Genomic DNA, 21,871 nt, shown 5'->3' on the forward strand with positions numbered 1-21,871 from the left:
CGCATAAATGAGTCATTTTTGATAGTTCGATGGCATATTTGAGCCTTTTCCCATTTATCTATATTGTGTAATTTTTTCTTTTTTGGGTTAATGACAAAAATGGATGTCAAAATTATGTCGTTGCACAGTCCGCCCATAAATGGGTGAACTATCCCTTTTGGTATGAGACTCATGTTTTTTAACTTAACTACCGATTCAATAAATAAATGAGAACACACACAAAATTTTTCTGAAATTTGAGCAGAAAGTATTCAATAGGATCACTTAATTAGGAGTTAAGATGTTTAATTAAATCAAATTTAATTAAAATATCTAAATAAAATATTCTGACAAATTTAAAAAATTAATATGTATTAAGCCTCTCCAATGTCAAGCATAAATGAATTGTCCAGTTCCTCCAAACCACTTGTACATATCATCCCCACAGAAAATTAAACACCATGCTTCTTTAGTTTTCTGTTGCCTTTCTTATTCCAAAAAGACACACATCAGATATTATAAACTCTTTAACCTATCATATTATATTTTCCCAGATATTATAAACTCTTCAACCTATCATATTATAAATGCCTTTTTTTAGAGGTTTTAAATGAAATTTTAATGTAAGTTGTCAAGTAATTTTATTTTATTCTAAATTTTAAAGATTAGTTGTGTTTATTGAATTTATTTCAGAGAAAACTAATACAAAAAGGAAGGAGCCGCTATTCAAATACAACAAAAATATAGGCTATCCTTGATCCACAAGTGGTTGTACAATAATTGTATCGATGCATGAGCTTAGTGACTGATTATAGCTATTGTAGTAGATTAAAAAGGTTTCTAAATTTGATTGATTCATCTTATTCGGAATTGAATTGTAGCTATAGTAATACTACCTTCAGTAAATATTTTATTGCGACATAAGTTACATACACTACTTTATGTGAATTGAGAAAATAGGAGTAGACAAATGTTATTTATGTTTGATCAAAATAGTTAATGTAGCACATAATCTCATTGTTTTCTATTACGTGACTCTGGTTGACTTGACATAGTACTTGAAGAAGCTCTAATTCAAGGTATATTTTATTACTTTCTCCGTTTAATTTTACTCATCACTATTTTTCTAATTGAATTTCTATTTTAACTTGGCACTTTTGAGATATTAAAAAAACACAAATGATTTTTTCTTATTTTACCCTTAGCATTAATTGTTTATTCTCCAAATCATTTTCAAGACATATTAACCTAAGCATCAATTAATAAGCATATTGATACAAGTGCGATCACGTAAATGGACTTATATAGGTGTGTATTAAATTAGGCCAAGTGTGTGAGCAAGAGAAGTGTAATTAAGGGCCCTAACATAGCAAAATCAGCCACTACATTGCACTAGAGGGGTACCACTCACTTGAGGGACATTTTGACTCCTATTTGTAATACACTATATAAGGAACAACTTAGGGTTTTTGTAAGTTAGTTGATTATTTTTAAGACTTGAAACTTGTAACATTTAAAGTTCTCTCTCTAGTCTTGTGAGAGTGAGTTCCAACCGAAACTAGGGTAGATACAAGTGTGGATTTACTTGTGTTTGCACATTGGCTTGAAACATTGGTGTTTAGAGAAGGTAAAATCCCTCTTGTGTCAACGTAGAGTTAGGTCTTTGTTGCGGATAGTGTTAAGGGTCTAAGATTGTAATTATTCTTGGGTTCCTAAGATTGTACCTTCATTTGGTCTAACTATTTATCTTGCATCTTGTTGAATCCGTTGGTTTCTTATTGTTGTTAATGAACCCGTAGCTTTCTTTTTACTGTTACATTGTTTTTCTTGTCTTGTGTTGTTAATTTAGTCTGGATGTTGGCTGGAAATTGCTGTTAAACACCACATTGCATTGAGTTCTTATTGTTGATCTTGAATCCAAGAGGGGTCACTCAAAGGGTCCTCGGTTCTCTTGAACTTGTGGACTATTTTGAGTGTGTGTTTTGTGCGTTTCTGGCTGATATGGTATCATTTGGTATCAAAACTTGTGGTTGATTTTGTTCCAACAAAATCAATCTTGGGTTTGCTAGAAAAAAAATTGTTAAAATCTGAAAATTCCAGAAAATTTGCAATCTATCCATTGTTGTGTTCTTGGCTGAAAATTGTGTTCTTGTTGTCTTGGCTGAGATTTGTGTTTGTGTGTCTAGATTTAGTAGTCTTTTTGCTTGTTTAGAGTGTTTCAAGTGTTGGTTTCTTTCTCACCAACACTACAAATGTCTAGATCTAAAGTTTGAGCTTAAAAAAAGACATTGTTGTTGTGAACTTAAAGGAAAAATCGTGAGTTGTGGATTTGTTGTGGAAGTTGGAGTGGGCATTGAAGGTGTTGTTATTGTTGTTCTTGAAAGTTGTTAAGTGTTCTTGTTGTTCTTCATCACATTTTTGTCTTGAACAACTTAAAAGGTTTCTAATAGATCTTGAAAAAGTGAAGATAAAGTTACAAGACTTATTGGTGAGGGGACTTGACAACATCACCTTGACTTGACAATAACTTTTCCTTAAATCAAGAGTCTTGTTTTGTGGAATAGTACAAGTCCAAATCACACCTTTTGATTCTTGAAGTTGAAAAAGGTTACAAGACTTACACTTTTCCACCAAAACCAAGTTCATCCATTCCAAATTGAAAAGTGACCAAGTCATCAACTTGTTAATTAGGATTAGTAAAAGTTGCAGCCAATTGGAAGGTGACACATCACCCAATTACTGTTAACACACTAATTTAAGCTCAAACTTGGATTGTTAGTTTCTTAATTATTGATTCTTAGTTTCCTTTAATTGTTCCTAGAACTAATTAACAAGCTAGTATAATCCTACTAGGTTGTCAATAAGTCCTTTGAAATCGTTGTTTCGTGTCATCATTTACTTGAGTGCTTTATTTGTTTTTAATTCGTAGTACTTTTGGTTCAAGTTCAAACATTACTTCCTTGAGTCACCAAAACAAAAATCCATTCCTACTAAGGGGTAGACTTACTCTTTAACTCACCACAAGTTACAAGCTGATTTGCAAATATTTGTGATGGCAAATGTGAGACCATAAAGTGTGTGAGAGAATAGTAAGGATTGTTTGAACTAACGTGTGATTCTTTTGTAGGTTTGAATTGTATTGTTGTGTGTGACATTGTGGACAGATTTGGTGACTTATTGAACCGTAACTTGAAGGGATTGTTTTGGTATGGAATCAATGGAACCCGAGGCCTCAAATGCTCACAATGGACAATAATACCATCAATCTCATTTTGGATCGCCTTGAAAATATGTCCCGAGATGTGGCTAGGTTGAATGTGAGTCTTGAGAAATTAGATACGGATGTGGCATCAATGAGTGGGAGATTAGAACATGTGGAAAGCCAAAGGAGTTGACCTTCCACCCCTTAAAATATTTCCCCTATTAATACTCCCGGGACCTTACACCAAATGCTATATCCACCAATTACCACAAATCAAACCAATCTTTACTCTCAAAGCCGAGAACAAGATATACCAATACATCCTCCACTCCACCAAGTCCAACAAGAAGGTCTTGGAACCTAAATACCACTATTAAATCCAAACTATCGCATCCAAACTCCACTTGACCAAAGACCTCACTATCCAAATCCAATCCCACCACTACAAGCTCCACTTAACCCAAATATACCTATCCATGTTGAGGTATATGGTAAGGGAGAACAAACTGATGGTTATGGGCCATATGATGATTACATTAAAGGAGAAGATATAAGGGAAAGGCAAGGTGAACCGAGAAGAGCCTACGGCCGAGAAGGACGAGTTGGTCCTTGGACCCAACAAGGCAACCAAAACTGAAAAGTTGGACTAAATACCATAAATATGGGGCTTCCAATATTCAAGGGTGAGAGCGATCCCGAGGATTTTCTTGCATGGGAATCCACTTGTGAGAGGGTATTCTAAGTCAATGATCTTACCAAGAAGAAAAAGAGTTGCTACTCGATTACTCGTCTTGAGGGTTATGCTACTACTTGGTGGGAATAAGTTAAAAGTTTTGGGAATGTTTTGTTAGATGGGAAGCCCCCTCATTGGTTTCGGTTAAGGTACCTCATGAGACAAAGGTACTTGCCTGAAGATTACCAATAAGAGCTCCTCCCCAAGTTGTATAACATGAGGCAAGGAAACAAGAGCGCCGTCGCTTACTATGATGAGTTCCAAAAACTTATTTTGAAACTTAATCACCGAATTCTACTTCTCTTCCTTAGGGATTTCAATGTTTTAAATGCCAAAAGTAGGGGCACAAGGCTAGTAAATGCCCGAATCGTAGAAATGTAATCTTTAGGGAGGGAAAATTGTATTACCTTGGTGAGGACATGGGACTTGAATTAAATAAGGTTGATGAAAACCCTCAAGATGGAAAGCAAGAAGCCAAGGTGGAAATAGATGAAGGCGAGGAAGATATTTCGCCAATTGATGGAGGGTGTGTATTACCTTTGTTTATGGAAAGGAGAGTCATGCTTAGTGAAGGTTTAGAGGAGGAAGCCGACAGTGAGGAGGAGCCGAGAGTCAAGGTTGTGGGATTTTCCCACAAAGGCCATTTATTGCTTACTAACCAAGATGCTAGCACTTTGCCTGGCATCCATTCTTCTTATGTGCTGGTTGTAGAACATGTAAGTCCAAGGAACATGCTTGATGATCTCATGGAACCCTTGGTTGAATATCCTAACCTTGGGAGGAGCCTTAAAAAGATGATTCAAAGAGGAGAGCTTGCGGGTGATGATTAATTGTATTTGTGGACAAATTCCTCTTAAGATGGAGAGGATGATACAAGTGTGATCGCGTAAATAGACTTATATAGGTGTGCATTAAATTCGGCCAAGTGTGTGAGCAAGAGAAGTGTAATTAAGGGCCCTAACACACCAAAATCAGCCACTACATTGCACTAGAGGGGTGCCACTCACTTGAGGGACATTTTGGACATTTTGACTCCTATTTATAATACACTATATAAGGAACAACTTAGGGTTTTTGTAATTTAGTTGATTATTTTTAAGACTTGAAACTTGTAACACTTAAAGTTCTCTCTTTAGTCTTGTGAGAGTGAGTTCCAACTGAAACTAGGGTAGATACAAGTGTGGATTCACTTGTGTTTGCACATTGGCTTAAAATGTTTGTGTTTAGACGAGGTAAAGTCCCTCTTGTGTCAACGTAGAGTTAGGTCTTTGTTGCGGATAGTGTTAAGGGTCTAAGATTGTAACAATTTGTGGGTTCTTAAGATTTTCCCTTTATTTGGTCTAACTATTTATTTGTATCCTGTTGAATCTGTTGGTTTCTTATTGTTGTTAATGAACCCGTAGCTTTCCTCTTGTTGTTACATTGTTGTTCTTGTCTTGTGTTGTTAATTTAGTCTGGATGTTGGCTGGAAATTGGTGTTAAATACCATATTACATTGAGTTCTTGTTATTGATCTTGAATCCGAGAGGGGTCACTCAAAGGGTCCTTAGTTCTCTTGAACTTGTGGACTGTTTCGAGTGTGTGTTTTATGTGTTTTTGGTTGATCTGGTATCAGATAGTATGGTATAATGGTCATATCAATAATTGTTTTCTTATTGAGTGTGTCATGTTAAAAAGTGAAAAGTAAAATCAAATGAAGAAAGTAAATTAAGCTTGTTAATAATATTTTAGAACTCTAAATTTGATTACCGATAAGTATCTGAATTAAAGAGGATACATATTTTTCACAATTAATATGACGATCATGTTTTTTTTTTAATCTCAAATATGATAAGTAAAAATAGAAATTCAATTAGGATAAAACTGACAAGTAAAAGAAAATGACTAAAGTAAATTAATCTTTTAATTGATATATTTTAAAACTCTAAATTTGATTAGCAGTAACCAGTAAGTATCGGAATTAAAGAGTACACATTTGCACAGTTATATGTAACAAACATGTTCTCATCAGTTGAACGGTCTTACTTCATCAATAAATAGTTATTGGTCGACTTGTTTCTTAATACTATGATTATGGCTTATATATTGTCACGTTGTGAGTAATTACCATATTAATTGATTCTTTTTTTTATTTGATTTGGGGTTTTATTAATGTAACACCCCATACTTTTGGGCTAAAATTTAGACCATTGTTCCTACACGTACAGACCCAAACTAAATTATTTCTTATTAATGTATGTGTGGTGATCACTCCTATAGCATGGGAAGACCTTTGAGTATGAATTGAGGTCACAACAATCCCCTAACTCTAAGACGAGTTGAAAACAATTCTATCGATTTCGTTTTAGTGGACACTTCAACTGGGGTCAACTTTCGTCAACCATAAATTTCTGTATATAATTAATTGAGAGGTTTGCTATATATCAAATTAATGATCTTTTAGTATTCTTTCCAATGCAACTAATTTCATCCAAATCCAACATCGGAGTAAAATGTTATACCCAATTTACTTCAGCATATCAGCCTTTCAACTGAGGGACTGCTGCGACTTTCTTTATTTCTTTAGGGGTATTTTATTCCTTTTACCCACCCTTATTCATCCATAAACATGTGATTAAGACCCTAATTTACCAAAATGTGGTCATTTTACCAACCTCTCTCAAGAACTAAACACTTAGGTCTCAACCTAAGAATTAAGATCCCTCAAGATTCAACCGTGGATTTTAGAAATTGATTGAAGATTCGGAATCTCCAAACCATAGGCTTCAAGAAGCATCTATCAAATTCCGAATTTGAGGTACGTGGGGTTTATCCTAAAAACTACATGGGCTTGTAAACACTAGATCATGATTTAAAAATTATCAAGCATGAATTTTTAAGGGGTTTTTGGAATCTATGTTTTAATTATGCATTATAAATGTTTTTATGATATTGTTGATTTGGACTTTAGGTCTTTCCCCCTTAAATTTATTTACAAGTATATGTATAAGTATGAAAATTGAGATTGAATATTGTTTGAGAGAGAATATTATGAAACCCCTCTCGTATGTTGAATTAAAGATTATGATTTTGTCGGAAAAGAGTTGAAATGCATGCCTTGTGATTTGAAAATAATTTTCTCAATGTCATAGCAATTGAAACATGATTTATAAATAATGAGAGGGTGTTTCTTAATGTTACTATGACGTTCTTGTGTTAAAGAGAAAGAAATACATGTAATGGAGAACTTTGACATGACCACCTTGAATTCTTGAAATATTGACAAAGAGAGTTTCCTTGCATATGTTGACATGAGTTTTAAAGAATGAGTTTCTTGAAAAGAATTGTTGATATGGTGGTCCTAAATTCCATGTTTTGATAACAAAGATATAATTTTCTAAATGGCTCAGAGAATGAGACTTGCAAGTCAATGGTATGATGATACCATATAAATGTATGCCATGACAGAGTTAGAGTTTGATTTCAGAGAATCTATGTTTTTAAGAGTTAAAAACTGAGTTGATGTGAGTTAGGTGGTTACCCGAAGAAAGCCCGAGTCAAATGACTCTATGATGGAAATCGTGATTTGCCTACATAGAAACTTGGTACCCTGCTATGTAATCTTATGTACCTAGTACTTTGTCATCCCAAATCGGGACTTATGGTTTGGAGCCCTGCTTTGTGATAATGACTTGATTGGGGTTGTGGCACCCTGCTATTTGAACTTGTGTGCTCTTCCCTCATTAGTACTCTTATCTTGGCGGCAACCGAGATAAGGTAGTCGGTGAAAGCTATGAAATTATAGGGTATACCACCTAGCACAGAAGTAAAAAAAAAAGAGTGTTACAGAGTTTAGATGATTTTACAGAGTCTTTTAAAAATATCCATGTGATTTTTACCATATGACATATTTATGAACTGTTTTAAATTGCTCTCATATATGTTGAATATAAATTATTATTTTGGATTTGCTCTGCGTACCAGTACATCTGTATTGACCCCCTACCTCCCAGGTTTGGAGGCTCAATCTAGGGGGTCCGACTAAGTAGTAAAGTATCCAGAGAGAAGTGATCTGTGCAGTGGTGAGCCTTTTTTGTTCCAGAAGGCCTATTATATCAGATTATGTTATTCCCTTTATTTTGGTCTACTAGAGGCCTTGTCCCAGTTTTTAGACAATTGTCATTTGATCATGTAGTAGAGATTTTGCAGATTATTTTAGATGTTGTTTAGTTGATTTCGAATTTCATTCCTTATTATTAAACTTAATTCAAAGTATGACCATGTTTCTGTATCAGATTGTATTTCCGCATCTCTTTTTATTATAAGAATGTTGTGCATGACTACCAGATAGAGTAGAATGTCTACGCCTTCATGATTTGAGATGTCTGTCATGGCCAAGACTTAGTTTGGATCGTGACAAACTTGGTATCAGAGCACGGTTCATGGTCCCAAGGTGTCTGTGAAATCGCGTCGAGTAGCGTCTTGATTATGGGTTTGTAGCACGCCATACTTATAAAAAGGAGGCTATAAGGAATTTAGGAATGTCTCTCTTTCTTCATGATCTAGTTTGTGCTATAGAGCCAGAATGTTCTTTTATACTCTAATTCGTGCTATGGTGTCGTCCATACGAAAGCAAAGTTATCTCAATTCTTTCCTTACTCTAATGTTCTCAGATATGTCTCATTGTTGAGGAGATTCAAGTCTAGAAGTCTAGAATCTAAATGGTATGGTCTTTTCTGATTGAGCCATAAAAGATTATAAAAATTGTGCAAGGACTTAAGAGGAGTCCATTAGTTCTTCAAGTTGTATTGATTTGAGTGTATGCCTTTATTCTGATGAAATCATGCTTATCAGCCCAAGGTACAAAGTCTATTCATCCCGTTTTCAAAATTCATACTACAGAGTTCATGTATAAGGGTAATGATGTGTAGAAAAATGTTGGAACTCTATTTCCACCAGAGTAGTAGTGTTTGTAAAAGTGTCATGACCTATTGGTAGTGAGATTGGCTAGGAAGTTGATGATATGAAGTCACAATGTTAGAAGTCAGAGTGAGGGTGACTTTTGCGTAAATAAATATTTTTAGTTGTTTAACTGTTGATTGAGGGATGGTTCGCCATTTTATAGTGATAGACTAATGTGGTAGCAATAATTGCTGATTTGGCAGGAATGGTCTTACAGAACAATATGATAGCTGTGAGTCAAGGTTTATTCAAGAGATTGTAAAGGTGGTTGCAGGAAACCTAAATCGTGCAGTTTTAAGTGTTTTTCTCCACCCCGTTGGAATAGATTCTTGAGTTGATATTATGGCTATATATGGTATGGGGGTAATAGGTAAATCTACCCTAGTCATTTTAAACACAATATTCACCCTTTTAAATTTTAGCTTTCTCCCTTTCTTAACAAGGATAAGAACAACAACCCTAAAATTCCTTCTAGGGTGCTTAAAAAAACCCTCATCTTTGCAAGCTATGGTAAGTGAAAAAAATTAAGGTTTAGCTTAATTATCTCATGGGAGATTAGGAAAACATGTTAAAGGTGCCTAATTATAAATACATGGAAGAATATAGAACAAGATACCTACTTACTTTTTCTTTGTTATTAAGAGATTTCTTTTCTTATTTGGTTTAAAGTGTGAAGGAAAGTGAAACTTGAAGTTCTTGAGGAGTTCAAATTTAAAGGATAAGTTGTTGAATTAAGGTAGGTGACTGCCCCATTTTGTTCTCCTTATATATTTATTTTGGAAAGAGTTATGGATGTGTTGTTAATGGGAACTCAGGAGATGATGAGTTCCATAATTTATTGTTACAATAAAAAGGGATTTGGGACTATTTTGTGGACTATTTTGTATGTATAAGTTATGGGCCGCCGGGTTGATGTTGGAGAAAGGTATGACTAGTTCGAATTGAAATATAGGAAAGAAAGAGAGGCATTACACCACCAAACTAATTATTGCATATGCTTACTGCCTAATCTATTTTGCATATTGTTTTGAGGATGTAATGAAGCCAAGGTGGTTTCGGTGAATCTTATAAGAACTTGTATGGTATATGGGTCTAATTAGAGGAGAAAAGGGTTAAAATAACACCCTTGATTGATAGATTAAGGTTTTACTGCTCGTTACTATTTTGGGGAAGTTAAATATTTCAAATGTGTCGGTTTAGTTTACCATATATTCTATTATAGATAAGTAATCAAAAAGACGGGAAGTCAAGTTGGGTTAGTTTCGGAGTTACTTAACCAGGTATGTAAGGCATACTCTATTTTGTACTCTTTGGTATGAAATCAAACATTTGTTCCATTAAGCTTCCAAGGTTATCCTATAAACAAGTGATACAGAATAACAGCGTATTACATTCCATGTAGCCAATGACCTTGTTCCCACTCTCTAATGTGCTAAAACACCTCAAAATATGCTTATTATTAAATTTGCAAGTCTACTTTCACTAGAAAATTTCAGAAGTTCTCCATTTACTCAAATAAGACCCATGTGTATTTTCAGCTCCTAAACACTTCATTTGTGTGCCAATAGCTCCCCACTTCATTATTGTTGCATTAAGTGCCCATATACATGTCTCTTATTAGTAGATTATTGTTTTAAGGTACCATAATATTATGACAACTAAAGTAACAATCTCAAAGGTTAAATAAACTAAGTAATGCAAATTTGTAAAATGATTGGCAGCTCTGGGGCATAAGCCTAACATGGGCCGATCCAATGTTCTTATGTGGATGGCAGCTTAGGGGCGTAAGCCTAGTATGGGCCGATATCAATTTATCTATTTGCCACTATTCAGCTGACCATTGGCATTATATGGCTTACAAAGATTATAAAGTAAGAAAGGTAAAAATAAAGAAAAGAATGTGATGTACATCATCCCACAAGTATATATTAAGTTGGTCTACTAGTACTACTTATACACTTGTATCTGATTTTTATTGAGTGCTTGTATCACGTGCTGTTACCTTCAGCCTTACATATTCAGTACATATTTTCAAACTGATGTCCCTCACGAGGACCTGTATTTCATGCTGCAGGCTCAGATGCTTCAGCTAATACACCTCGCTAGTAGAAGCACAGGATATTCAGTAACTATTGGTGAGATCCAGGTTGATTCGGGGCTTTTCGAGTTTGTTCCATATGTTTTGGTATTATGCAGTAGTCAAGAGTAGGGCGGGGGTTTGTCCCGACCCTAGATAAGTCTATGTATCTTTTAGAGGCTTTGTAGACTAATATAAAGTTAAATGTGGTAGTGTCTTGTGTTTTAGATATGTGGCCCTAACGGCCATGTCTTGTATATATAATTTTGCACTTGCATACGTAATTATTCTCAATGATTCATAATGTCACGTTTGTCAGAACCTTTAGTTGTCATAGTTAAATGAATGAAAAGTACATGGTTATGGATTGGTTCTCTCGGCCCTTTACGGCTATGGGTGCCTGTACGCCCCAATAGGATTTGAGGCGTGACAAAAGTGGTATCAGAGCAGGTCATCCTAGGGAGTCTATAAATCTGTGTCTATGTAAAGTCTTGCTTATGGGTATGTTGTGCACCACATCTATAAACAAGAGGCTATGGGAATTTAGGGGTTGTTTTTTTCATATCTTAGATCGTGCAATAGAGCCCAAGTCATAGGTGAAGTCACATGTAACCACTAACTCTATTTTTTTCTCATTATAGTAAAGATGCAGTTTACAAGGAGGAGTAAAAATACAGATAAGCGAGTAGACGTGCTTCCGGAGAAGGAACTAGCAAGTCACCACCTAGACAAGCTAATCCAAGTTAGGCTCAAGCCGAGTTTGTATCACAAACTTTTTCTACTCCTCTATCTCCAAAAAAACTAAGGAGAAGAACCATATCCTCAGAACCACCCATTAATGCTACTGATCAAGATCTAAGGAATGCGATGCAATTATTGGCCCGTACAGTTGCTGGACAAGTTCAAGGACAAATTGTTCCAACCACAGTTTCTAGTGGTTCAGATAGGGTAGCTAGCCTATGGATACATGATTTCCTTAAGCTAGATCCTCCCACATTCACCAGATCAGATATTAATGAAGACCTACAAGACTTTTTTAATCAAATCCAAAGGGCACTAGATGTCATGCATGTATCAGGTAAAGAGACGGTTGAGCTAGAAACATATAGATTCAAACAGAAAGCTATATTTTGGTATGAAGACTGGAAATGATCTAGGGGTATCGATGCACCTTCAGCTACTTGAAAAGAGTTTAAAGAGGTATTTATTGATCATTACCTTCCATTTGAGATTTGAGAGGTTCGTGTGGATCAGTTCCTGAATCTTTGCCAAGGAAATATGAGCGTGAGGGAGTACAACCTCCTGTTTAACTCTTTGTCTAGGTATGCTCTTAATGTAGCAGCTACTATGGATGATGGATTTCATCGATATGTGGATAGATTGGATCCATATTTGGTTAGAGATTGTACTATTGCTGCTTTGAACAAAGACATGGACATAGCAAGGATACAAGCTTTTGCACAAAAAATGGAGTATTAGAGGCAAAGAAGAAGAACACAAGAATTAGAAAAAAGGGTATTCCAAGAGGGTCAGATCTACGGGGTAATTTATGTCATCCCAAGGAGAGTTTAGGCCTTGGTTTTCTAATAGACCGCTTAGGCCATTATCTTCTTATTCTGTAGCTGGTTCTCCACCACAGTTTCAAAGGTCTAAAGGCAACCAGTTTGGGTAAAGAAGTGAGAGTCAGAGTTCACAAATAGTGGGGTATCAACGGCAAAGGAGTATGATCTAATTAAGACACCTTCGGTAGCCGTGTAAACAATGTGGAAAGGTTTATTTAGGTGCATGTTGGTTTGGGATAAATGCTTTCTTTTAGTGTGCTACATTGGGGCATATACTGAGAGAATGCTCACAAAGGGGCATGAGTGGTATGACACGACCTACTGGATCATCTGTTGCATCATCATCATCAGTGCCTTCTTCAGGAAGGGGTACACAACCTATAGGTCATGGTAGAGGTGTTAAAGGAGCAATTAGTTCTAGCGGAGTTCAGAGTCGTACATATGCTCTAGTGGATCGACAAAATTTAGAGGCTTTTCTGGATGTGGTTACAAGTATATTGTCCATCTTTTCACATAATATATATGCATTAATTGATCTGGGTTCTTCATTATCATATGTCACTCCATGGGTTGCTGGAAAGTTCAAAAGAACACTAGAATTGCTAGTTAAACCATTTGAAGTATCTATGCCAGTTGGTAAATCTATTATAGCCAGGAGAGTGTACCGAGATTGAATAATAACTATTTGTGGTTGTGATACCATGGTTGTCTTTGTTGATTTAGAAATGGTCGATTTTGATGCTATAATGGGTATGGATTGGTTGGCTTATTGTTATGCCACAGTAGATTGCCAAACTAAGAGGGTGTATTTCCATTTTCCAATAGAGGCAGTCCTTGAATGGAGGGGTAACATTGGTGCACCAAAAGGTAAATTTATTCCTTATTTTAAGGCGAAAAGAACGATTTCCAAGAGTTACATATATCATCTAGTTTGAGTAAAAGATACAGATGTGAAACCACAATCTCTTTAAACTATTCAAATGGTAAATAAATTTCTTAATGTATTTCCTGAAGATCTTCCAGGTTTGCCTCCAGAACGAGAAGTGGAGTTTGGTATTGATGTGATTTCAGGTACTCAACCAATCTCAATTTCTCCGTATAGAATGGCCCCGACAGAATTACGAGAGTTAAAAGACCAATTGAAAGACTTTCTATAAAAAGGATTCATAAGGCCTAGTATGTCCCCCTTGGGCATACCAGTGTTATTTTTGCATAAGAAAGATGGCTCATTGAGAATGTGTATTTAGTACCGATAATTGAATAAGTTGACTATTAAGAACAAATATCCTCTTTCAAGAGTTGATAACTTATTCGACTAGTTGCAAGGCTCCAAGTGTTTTTCAAATATTGATTTGAGGTCAGGTTACCACCAAGTGAGGGTCAAAGAGAAGGACATACCCAAGAAAGCCTTTCAAACACGGTATGGTCATTACGAGTTTCTAGTCATGTCCTTTGGGATAACTAATACACCCACAAATTTTATGGATTTGATGAATAGGGTGTTTAAGCCATTCTTGGATGTGTTTATGATAGTCTTTATAGATGATATTCTAGTTTATTCGATATCAAATAAGGACCATGCCAGTCACTTGCGATAGGCATTACAGATTCTTCGTAATCGTAATCTATATACAAAGTTCCCTATGTAAGTTTTGGTTAAATTCTGTGGCATTCTTAGGTCATATTATATCCGATGAAGGAATAATGGTTGCTACTCAAAAGATAGAAGTTGTGAAGAACTGGCCAAGACCTACAACACCAACAGAGATTCATAGTTCATTTGAGTTAGCAGTTTATTATCAAAGGTTTGTTGAAGGATTTTCTTCAATTTCTGCACCTTTAACAAAGCTAACACACAAAGCATCCAAGTTTCAATGGAATGATGTATACGAAATAAGTTTCCAAGATCTGAAGAATAAGTTGACTTCTACACCCGTATTGGTGCTTCCAGAAGGCATAGAGGGGTATGCAGTGTATTGTGATGCTTTAAGAATTGGCTTAAGGTATGTATTGATGCAACATGGTAAAGTCATAGCATATGCCTCAAGACAATTGTGGCCACTTGAGAAGAATTATCCAACGCATGATCTGGAGCTAGCAACGGTTATATTTGCCTTAAAAATATGGCGTCACTATTTGTATGGGATTCATGTTGACATATTTACTGACCACAAGAGTTTGCAATATATCTTTAATTAGAAAGACCTAAATTTGAGGCAGCGAAGATGGCTTGAGCTATTAAAAGTATATGATATTGATATCTTGTATCATTCGGGAAAATCAAATGTAGTAGCTGATGCGTTAAGTTATAAGGCTATTGTGGGAACTTATGGGTAGCCTACGGAATGACAAAGGATGGCTAGGGATCTACACCAATTAGTTTATTTGGGGGTTTGCCTTCTTGTAACTCTAGATGAGGGGTTTATTGTGCATAATGTTGTAAAATCTTCATTAGTAGCTGAAGTGAAAAAGAAGCAATATGTAGATCCCATTTTACTACAGCTTAAGGAGAATGTACAATATGGTATGACAAGGCATTTGAGCTTATGCAAGAGGGAGTACTTCGGTTCTAAAATAGATTATGTGTACCTAATGTAGATGGGTTAAGAAAGAGGATTATGATAGAGGCACATCATTTAAGGTATTCCATCCATCCAGGGTCAACTAAAATGTAACATGATTTGAAAGGAATGTATTAGTGGGGTGACATGAAGAAGAACATTGCAGAATTTGTTGATGAATGTCCAAATTGTCAAAGAATTAAAGTAGAGCACCAAAAGCTCGAGGGTTATATGCAATGTATAGATCTTCCAATCTGGAAGTGGGACATGTTCAACATAGATTTCATTACTGGTTTGCCTCGTACATCTCAAAAGTATGATTCCATATAGGTGATAGCTGATAGGCTTACCAAATTAGCACACTTCCTACTAGTTAAGACCACTTATACAGTTGAAGAATATGCCAAATTATATATCAAATAGATAGTTCGATTACATGGAGTACCATTCTCTACAATATCAGATAGGGGAACTCAATTTACTGAAAATTTTTGGAAGTCTTTTCAGAGAAATTTGGGAACACAAGTTAATTTAAGTACATCTTTCCACCTTCAAACAGATGGACAAGCGGAATGTAATATTCAAACACTTGAAGATATGTTATGAGCTTGTGTATTGGACTTTAAAGGTAGTTGGGATGATCATTTGCCTCTCATCAAGTTCGCTTACAACAATAGCTATCATTAAAGCATCAAAATGGCACCATATGAAGCTTTAAATTGAAGGAAGTGTAGATCACCAATTGGATGGTTTGAAGTGGGAGAAATTGCCTTTTCTGGGCCAGATCTTTTCATCAAGCTATGGAAAAGGTTAAATTAATCCAACAACAGCTAGAAACAGCCCAAAGTCGACACAAGTTATATGCAGATGTTAGAAGGGGGCTTGAATTTGCTATAGACGATTAGGTATTCTTAAAGGTGTAACCAATGAAATGGGTTATAAGATTTGGTAAGAAAGTAAAATTAAGTCCATGTTATATAGGCCTATATAATATTACTTGGAAGTTTGACCAAGTCGCTTTTGAGTTAGAACTACCACAAGAGCTTTCAACAGTCCATCCAGTGTTCTACGTCCCAATGCTTCGAAAATGCATCAGAGATCCATCTCATATTACTCCTACTGAAGATGTACAAGTTACATAAGATCTCACCTATGAGTAAATACCAATTTCTATCCTAGATTGACAAGTTAAGAAGTTAAGGAATAAAGAAATAGCTTCGGTAAAAGTGCTTTGGAGAAACCAACAAGTAGAAGAGATAACATGGGAAGCTGGAGAAGCGATGAAATCTAAGTACCCCCATTTGTTCAAATACAAAGAGAAAGTCCAAGATGCTGAATTGGAGCAATAATAAGTAAGTACAATATATAAGTACTATATGATAATAGGGATATTAAACTTAGGCTTGAACTTCTTTTGGTTGGACAGTTATGCTAACATTCGAGGACAAATGTTCCTAAGGGGGGAAGGATATATGTAACGCCCTGAATTGGTACCCAGAATTCTGTACGGTGCTCATGACCTAGAAGGACTACAAGCTAACCCATGATTGATATCTGTACTTGAACAATGCATACTATTCAAATATGAAACAATAAATATAATAAAATAATGTTTAAACGGGGTATAGAAATACCCAAAACTGAAATAAACTGTTTGAATATACTATAGTTTGAAAGCCTCTAAACTGCCTGAATAAGGAGTTGATGGGACATGTCCCCAACAAACTCCAACTACTGAAATGAACTAAGTACTAAAATGATAAAGTAATGATTATGTCCTAGAAGGATGAGGACTCATTGCTAACTTTGACTGCTAGATATTGGAATGCTACTGATGCTCTAAAGCTCGTGCTTCTGAACCTATGGCGTAAAGTAAAACACCATAGCTTAAATGCATCAGAACAATTGAATGTACTGGTATATATATAAGGTAGGCTGAATGCAAGGGGTTATAGGTGTAAACAATACTAAATGACTATATAACACGAATGTGAGAATACATGCATGAATAAGTAACTGTAAATGAGACCATACTGACACTGTGTACTGAGTACTGATTTATTAACATTTGGGTTTACTGATACTGATAATGAGTCCACTAAATACTGGGAAACTGATGGTATATTACTAATAGAGGAATGATTGTTTCTAACAGTTTTGATTATGAAGAACTAGTCTGATTAATTGTATCTGACAGGCCTGAAAGTGATTACTGGTAACGTGAGTTACTGATAACTGATATAACTGATATAACTGAGATAACTGGTCTAATTTATATAATTGATACTGAGCGACTGTATCTGACAGTCTATGTTCTGATGGAACTAGCTGACTTCTGTACTGTTTTGAGGTCTTGAATTCTATAGAACTATCTGAGTTCTATTACTGAGACTGAAGGATTGTATCTAATAGTTCTAATTCTGTAATTGAAATTGTGGAAAGTATTTATCTAACCGACATGCCCCAAATAAATACAATATAGCTGAGTTATTTTGGATCAAGGAAAATTACCCCTTTGCCCTTAAAAATGCAGACATTTAATGACTAAATAACTGGGCACCGACGCTATGAGTAACGCGGCACATCGAGGGCTGAAACGCTATTCCCAAGTGGCGCTCCATGAACGTATCGAGCCTTAATTATTTTGTCTCTGGTAGTCTGTACAACTGTGACCAATGCGATTGGCGACACAGTGCGCCAAGATTGCATTGGTCCACTGTTTTGGACTTCCAATCTTGATCTAAACGAGTTTCCAAAAAACCCAAAACTTGTTCGGGATTATGTATTGACCTTCCTGATCATGAATGATTAAAAATTAGGACCATTAAAGGACATTAGGTGGCAAAATAAATATGCCAACTTTTGAAGGACAAATATAAGCTAAGTTTGGAATATAGATAAAATTTTCTAAGTCTAGGATCCCCTTGACACGCTTAAAGGACTGTATTAAGATTTAGAATTTTACGAGGTCTTACAATATCTCCCCCTTGAGAACATTTATCCTCAAATGAGATTGACTGAGAGGGGAGAAATGATAGACTGAAACACATACTGAGCATGAATGATTGGATCATGATTTCATGATTGACATAATTGTTAACTGAATATATCATACTGAGAATGCATATTTGATGCATGTGTAACTGATTCATGAATAAATGACTAAGTATTTTGATAAGCTGGATTTTCTCATTATGAGAATGAATATCTGATGCATAAATACGTAACTGACATGATGCATGAATGATTATGCAATGCTACTTAGTACCAAGTCTATAACAGATTCTGAGCATGAAACTGAATACCAAGTTAGTAATGAAATTAAACATGTAAGTTGGGTAAGCTTAAGGAAATCTTTTATCTTGGACTGATTTTGAATTAGCAGAGAGGAGGTAAGGATACTTGGTATGCATGTCTGGTTCTGCTTCCCAAGTAGCTCCTTCCACGGACTAATTCCACCAAAGAACTTTGACTAGAGGGACATTTTTGTTCCCCAGTTTGCGAATCTAGTAGTCTAGGATTTTGACTATGATTTTCCTCATGAGAGAGACTATTTTTAACATCTACGCTTTGAATAGGGACTATAACTACCGGGTCACCTATACACTTCTTGAGTAAAGAGACAGGGAAAACACTGAGGCTAGATCTGAAGGCAACTCGAGCTTATGAGCTATCTTGCCATAAAAACTGAGAATTTTTGTAAGGGACCAACATATAGGGGACTGAGCTTTCCCTTCTTGCCGAACCACTTCACTCCCCTCATGGGAGAGATCTTGTGATACACATAGTCACCAATCTTGAACACACATAAATAGGAACATGACAACATAGCTTAGTCTGTAACGGATGACATGAACTAAGTCTAGAACGTGATGCATGAACTAAATACTGTGAATTAAATATCATAAACTGAATCAAGCCTCTAAATACATGGCTCATGACTGAGATTGGAACTTGAGGGATAACTTATGAGTATCCCCTACTCTAAACTAGATTCATTACATGAAAAGAGATTGGGATGGTCATGTTATGAAACTTCGGGGGATTATAGTGTATCTCCCCCTTAGGACACTATGTCCCTCAAAGATTACTAACTTGGATGAGCTGCTGGGGAAGATGAAGCGATGCACAGGGCACCTATGAACTGAGTCTTAACTGAATAACTGGGATCTAAAACTGAAACATAATACATGAACTGAGCTAATCTTGCATCTATTTAGTTGGTTCACCTTAGAATGGTTATATCCATGAGACTTTGAATAGTACGTCTAGATAGAAGGGAAAGGAACCTAAACCATGTGAACTTATCCATCTGACTGCTAAACTGAATTACTGGTTTTACGGACAAACTCATGCTGAAAGATTATAGTCGACTGAAGCCTTTTCTCTAACACTCTTTCTATAGAGTTCTAGCGGCTTTAGGGCATAAGGAAATCTTGGACTTGTCTAAATAAGACAGCTGAATCAGAAAATAATTACATGGCTAAAGTTCGGTAAGATGAGTTGATTCCTACTAATACCATTTAAGATGAAATGACTAAGCCTCTTGCATTGCAACTAAGATTACTGAAAAGATTCACATGGGTGCTGAACACGAGTACATAAATGTACTACTCATCTAATTAACTGGATTGCTACAGCTGAATACTGGGCGTGTAAGATTGAACTATACATGATCTGAATAGTTGGAGTGAGACTATAAAGTATTATACACAGAAGTTAATGGCTGACTGGGTATCATGAGGTAACTGTGCATGAATTTTGTGAAAGCTATATTAATTTTGGATGCAAGACCGAGTGTACGACAAGATTTGGATATATTTCATTGACTGAGGTACTAAAATACTAATAATTTAGTATCTAACAACTGTGCGCAATGGTCAAGCAAGCCTATAAATAAACTGAGTTTCTGATCTAATTACTAAACTGAAGCTGACAAAATAACTAGGATTCATACTACAACAAAATGCCGGGTTCTGATAACTGTGGTTTAGATTGATACTAAAGTACTTAATTCTAAGACTACACACTGATTTCTAAGTATTGAATGCTGAAATTGTAACTGAGATGGCAACTGAGTTTTGATAGTTACGCAATGAAAACTGGCATAAGTCGAGGATCTGAAAGTGTACTCTCACTCTGTATTTCCCCAACTTTTGCCTACAACCTATTTCTAGCCCTTTACTTGCACACTTAACATGACATTCAACCCTATCTTCATTACTACACCCTTGGGTAACAAAAGCATTCAAAAATCTTCTCTTAACATAAAATATTTACTCTTTCCCTTCTAAGCAACTACTCATCACTACACTATATTCACAAAGAGAGCGTACTGAAGGGTTAAATTAGGAGGACCTAAAGAATGAATAGATACTAACTGAACTTGACACATGGCTGAGGCCTGAGGAATATAATATCAATAGCTTACATTTACCCAAAAGATCTGAACTAAGGATATAGTGGATACATGAAATATCCTAGATTTAACTGATCAGTAGGAGTGTATCATGAATCATGGAAGTTGAGTATACTGTAAAGCATGACATATGTATATGAGTCATGAGCTGCAGGACCGAAGTTTGGAGTTTTCTGCATTCGTGGGTCATGACTTGGATTGCTGAGGGGAGTAAAATTGAACTCCTTATGCTGGAAACTAGAATCGTACATGATTCCGTAGAAAACATATGAATATAAGCTGGGTTCATAGAACGGAGATGTAAAACATGTGAAGGCATCATGCTGACTGAAGTATGAAACCTTACACTGAGAAAAGGATGGGTTGGAAATTGTCTTTCCCTTACTGTTTTCCTATACATGACGGCACTACTACTGGAATTTGAAGGCCTGACTCTTTCTGATCTTTCATAACTGAACAGTGCCTGTATATCTGTCGGACTATGATAGACTGACCCACTAGGGTGAAGACTAAGAAAGGTCCTGTTAACACTTGGTCTGACCTCAACGTTGATAGTGACCACATTAAAAGGACTTTCCTGATTTTGTCAAGGCTAAAGAGCATGGAATCTATTTGGGCATTGACCACTGATGGATCTAGAGGAGGCACCCTACTGATTTGGGCGACCAGACTGAGCTGAAGAATGATTATGCTGTGTTCAAGGACCGGGCCTAGGATAATATCAAACTTTTTTACCTGACTTGCTACATCCAAAACACACCTCATTGCCAGCTTTGCATTTGCCCTTATTATACTTACCATAAGTTAAACAAAGAGGATGGCTTTGGGCACTACTAACACTGCCTTGAGGTTTAGAACTAGGTATCCTATCTCTGAATTTAGGGACTGGAGTACTAGCTAAGGAAGGAATTGGAACTAAAAACTTTGGGTGGAACTAAAAGTGGTTACCACCCTCTGACTTAGGCTGGTTGAAATTGAGGCTACCTGTTCTAGCTCTCTTATTTTCTCTCTTTATCTTTTTCTTACCTCGGTTTCCCACCTCAGTCTACTGGGCACAAATCACATACCTCGGTGGGACAATGGCCTGCTGATTTCTCTGAGTTTCTACTGAATAAGACATAGTAAGAGATTCAATTCTGAATTCACCATGAAAGACATGCTCATCCAGGGAATCTTCTTAGACAAGTGAAAGTACTGACTAGTTCTTGGTCCTTCTTTCGTTAGTCCTTTTTGGGTGACATATTCTGTAATGAAAGAAAGAAGCAAATTAGATTAAGAGTTCAACTTGAGCTAATGCTCACTCGCACAACATGAATATTGAAAGAAGGGAAATTGTTCCTGAAACATCTCATAGCCCCCTATACATAAGTGTGGTTCACAATACACCAATGATAAGA

The 21,871-nt window shown here is 36.0% G+C and overlaps 1 pseudogene; it reads left to right on the top strand.

Moving 5' to 3' along the window:
* The first annotated feature begins 12,802 nt into the window (after nucleotides 1–12,802).
* Nucleotides 12,803–21,871, top strand: part of LOC107874078 — a 126,687-nt pseudogene continuing 117,618 nt past the window's right edge.

The sequence above is a fragment of the Capsicum annuum genome, chromosome 6 (assembly GCF_002878395.1).
Source record: "Capsicum annuum cultivar UCD-10X-F1 chromosome 6, UCD10Xv1.1, whole genome shotgun sequence".
Taxonomy (NCBI): domain Eukaryota; kingdom Viridiplantae; phylum Streptophyta; class Magnoliopsida; order Solanales; family Solanaceae; genus Capsicum; species Capsicum annuum.